The sequence below is a fragment of the Pyxicephalus adspersus genome, chromosome 4 (genome assembly GCF_032062135.1).
Source record: "Pyxicephalus adspersus chromosome 4, UCB_Pads_2.0, whole genome shotgun sequence".
In the NCBI taxonomy this organism is placed as follows: domain Eukaryota; kingdom Metazoa; phylum Chordata; class Amphibia; order Anura; family Pyxicephalidae; genus Pyxicephalus; species Pyxicephalus adspersus.
The window spans coordinates 109,896,110-109,900,626 of record NC_092861.1 but is presented as its reverse complement, the minus strand read 5'-3'; positions in this window follow the sequence as shown (position 1 = coordinate 109,900,626).

The window sequence follows — 4,517 nt, the reverse complement described above, 5'->3', positions numbered from 1 at the left end:
GTGTGTGTTCTAAATGGCTTTAACTTTTTATGGAAGGGCAGGTGATTTTTGCAAAAAAGTTGGAAGAGATTTGGGTGAAAATAAAGTTCATTTTTAGTGTTTTGCAGATTTTAAAGTCTATTTGCAAAGCCCCTAAACATGGTATTGACATCAAAATTGGAGAAATTATGTGGACTATGGGAACATGTCACAAGTGAAAAATAAAACCACTTTTCTTTGCCCTTAACTGCAGTAAAAGTATGATCCTTAAACTTTATGTTTTAAACCACTTGCCAAATTTTTTTTCAATTATGTTGTTTGATCCTCAAACCTAAACTACTGTGAAAACACTTTTTTTTTTAAACAACTTTGTAAGTGTGAATGAATCCAATCATCCTTTCAAATGCTTCAGAGTCCTGTGGCCTGGAAGAATTAGGTTTGATCTATGTGTAAAACACCATGCGTCTGATGGTCCCTTCTATCTGTTCTGTATATTGTATAAATGATCATTATCTCCCTGAAGTTACCACTCAATAATGACCTGCTAAAATCTGATTGGATATTGATGAGAATTACCATTGTTGTTGCATTCTTCACCAACTGTACAGCAACACCGTAGAGATGTCTTCCTGGCGACCACCAACCAATTAGTGTCATCCTCCTTGTTTTAACAACATAACTTAGCCTGTTGTTATGGTAAATATTGGGGAGACTTTTATAAAAAAAAGTCAGCCCACACTTTTTTTTATATTCTCATGAATGTCATCATTGTTATCACAACAAAAACATGTTATTTTTTTGTAAGAATACAATATTACTTAGACATTCAGCAAAATACAGAAGTGTCCTACATATTATTAGAACTTTTCTTTTTTGATAAATTCCTTGTCATCATTTTTAATAATAACCTTTCCAAATCTGTGTTTATAATAATGCCATGTAATTTCCTTTTCTATATTTGTTGTCCAAACCTTTTCTAACATAGTAATTAAAACCTTTAGTGATTTGTGGACTGACTTTGCTGAAAGCTTATACAACAGCATTTTGTTTTAAATGATTTTGCTAACAAATATGTAAAATATATTATGGAACAGAGAGCTCTTAGCAGTGATCTATGAAGTTAAGAAGCCTCTAAATAAAAGTTGCAGGCAGATAAGTAGCAGCCTGGCAACAAAAGTAATGCTGTGCGATGCGGTTATACTGCAATCAGCCGTGGTCCTATGAAAGCAAAATCAAAGTCTATTTAGCATCAAAACAAGGAAGATGCTCATTAGATGCAGCCACCTTCTTGTTCATTCCATCCTGGGGAGAACTTGTAGCATTTCACATATGAATGGGCTTCCTAAAAGCAATGCACTGCAAATGCACATCATAACATTCATGCATACTAATGCAGCACAACAGCATGAAGCCAGCCCTAGTAATAAAATAATCTGTTTAAATGCCAGGGGGATCTTCAAATTGCATTTTTTAATTCACTGGCAGAATGCTCTGATGCAGGGAACAGCTGTATAGATGCTAAATTTTACACCTAAAACTTTTACAATTCTCTCAAAAGTTTTGCATCTGCACATATCTTTAAATGGTGTTGTTCTGTGTTAGTAGATTAGATAAATCTACATTTGGATGTTTTTAAAGTGTTGAATCAGCAGTTCTGTGGATGCAAATCAAGAGTTTGTTGTCTAAGTTTACGAATGCTGGGATCACAAGCACTCTAATGCTGTCAAGTTGGAAGCCCTACTCACTGCATTTCTTGTCCAACCAGGAGACAGACCAGATACCTTAGCCCAGAAGGAGTTTTAATTTGGTAATTATGTAGTGGGCACTTGGGGATTTTGGTGCCCATTTTCCCAAAACAAACTACATAGATTACAGGAAAAACTTCAGGTCTACTTGCCAGAATTTGAATGACATTTTATTTTATCACCCACACCGTCACCAATGCTACCAATATTGGGGAACCTCTCCTTTACCCCGGGGATGGAAGACAGGTTTTTTGTCAGACTCCAGGGAGTACATAGGGCAGAACACTTTATACACCAAGATCAATGAGTTTCTCATGAGAGGTTGACAGCTGCCTTCTTTTTACAAATTGGATTATTGGATTACAAATTGGATTATTGAAGATCTACACAACTCCTACATTTTCTGCACTTTTGAAATGGTTTGTGGAGGCTCTACCCGGCACTCACTGTAGTTTCTATATTCTGAGCTGAATTTTCCTCCTGGAGATTACTCGCCCTCATATCTCCAGGCTTGGGATATCCCCTAGATACAAAGCAGAAAACTAAGATCCTTGATCCATAAATCCTCAATCAGTTGCAAATATCAATAAATTAATTATAAGGTTTTAATCCGATGGTATATGACTCCCAAGAAACTTCATAGTCTTTTCCCATCAGTGTCTAATTTTGGCTGGCGGTGCAGAAAGCAAGGGGACAGTATGTTACACATATTCTGCACCTGTTTTTTATTTCGCTCTTTCTGGGGCCAGGTACAGTCCCTTATTCAAAAACTCACCACACATTCTATACTGTCTGACCCTGGTTTCTTTTTATTACACCATAATACTATGTCGGTAAAGGCCAATAAGGCTTCCATGATTAGACACCTCATTATTGCGGCCAATTCCTGTATCCCAATCTTCTGGAAATCCACCACCTCACCTATGTTTGTTTATGGTTACATGAGGTGAATGTAATGACAAATTTAAAGCTATGTGGGGTAGTTGGTTGTACTTTAGGGAAAAAACAGAGTTTCTGTGCCAACTGGACCCTACCTGGTCTTGATATGTTTGTCATATGCCAATATTTTGTACTTAAACCTTTTTTATTGTTCCACCGGCCTTGTTGAATACTTGCCTTACTCATACACCTTTTGTTCTCAGGAAATACACACATGCAATGTTCTCGTAACCCATATTTTTTCCTTTGTTCATACCATCACTGTCTCAAGGACTGCAACCAAAGACTCCTATTGGACTGTTTAAGTCGCTTCCAGACATTTCCTTATTGTTTTTGTATATGTTTATCTAGTTTATTTTTGTATATAGTTCTTTAAAAATTAACAAAATAAAGAATGTAAAAAAATAAAATAATGCAAGGTCATGTAAAGACTGCAGGTGATATACTCTTGTATTTCTTCTGTGGTCCATCCTCAGCACTCTCCCAAATCCCACTCCTGTGTCCAACTGAGTATCTTTGTCCCCTTTCAGTGCCCACCTCTACTGCTTCATTGATTCTCTCCAGTACCCCTCACCCCCTTAACACTTCTACTCTCATTCATCTCACCTTCCTTTACTGTACCTTAAATTTGTCTCCAAAGCCCTATAATGCTCTTTTCATTAGTTCTGAATTTGTAGAAATGCATATACCCCCTGATCAATGCTCACTTGTGTTACTTTACACATAATGTCCCATAGGTTAACAATAATAGAAACAGGAATGGTGTATAACATATTGTGGTGGGTCCCAACAAACAAAAATGCATTGTTAGAGTGGAAATTAGATCTTGGGATAATGGTTTCATTGCTTTACATGCTTTGCACACTTCTTTTGAAAAAAGTGAGTAGAAAGTTTTCTTCAGAATTTTGTGTTTGCTGGAGTTTATAATATATTGTATTCCTAAGTGGACAAGAGACAAAGAATGATTTTGCTTTGGAAAATCACTAAAATGAAAATTACTGGCCGATCATGCATTGTTCTAGGAGGAAAACCTATAAATCTTCTTATCACTGCTATTTTTTATGTACTCTGCCCACTTGGCACGCGAGTTTACAGTAAAGTGATTTCCCCTCAAAGAAACTAGAAAGAAAACTTAATAAAACATATTTAGAGGGCCTTACTTTAGGGAGAGGAAGCAGCTGGAAAAGAGATTGCTGGATTGCTCTGTCCATATCTGAAAGGTGAGATTACACTTGCAGAAGGCCATAGACAGTCTTTTTTTTATACAAACTCAAACCTCTATGGATAAGTGTGTTTTAAATCAGTCACTGATGTGGTAGTTAAACGATCACCTATGCAATCCTTCATTTCTTTACAGAGTTTTTTTTAACATACTAGAAAATGTATGTTTTTTTGATTTGTTACATTTGGTAAATTTCCTAACAGTAAAAGGAACAAAATTCAGCACTAGTCACTATAGAAAATTGTCCGAGTAAAACAAATGTAAAATAATATATTATTAATAACAAAGTATATTATAATAATGTATATTTACTTCTTCTGCCACCTGCACCACTAAATGACTATATGTAAGTGATGCTCTCCTAAAGTTCACTAGGAAACAAACACTTCCAGAAGTCTCAATTTTATTTGTCCTCCGCGGTTCTCCTACTGACCTCCATATCACGGAAGGATACAGTAGTGATGTAGAGATCAGTATGAGGGGCCACTTGGGAACCTTTGGGGCGTACCAAGGAACCTAACACTACCAGAAGGGCCAGTTTCTCAGAGGAGTTTAGGGGCCATTTTTTACAAACACAGCAGTATTTGGTGGTCGGAGTAGCAGGAGAGATCAGTATATACATTCCTTTTTTT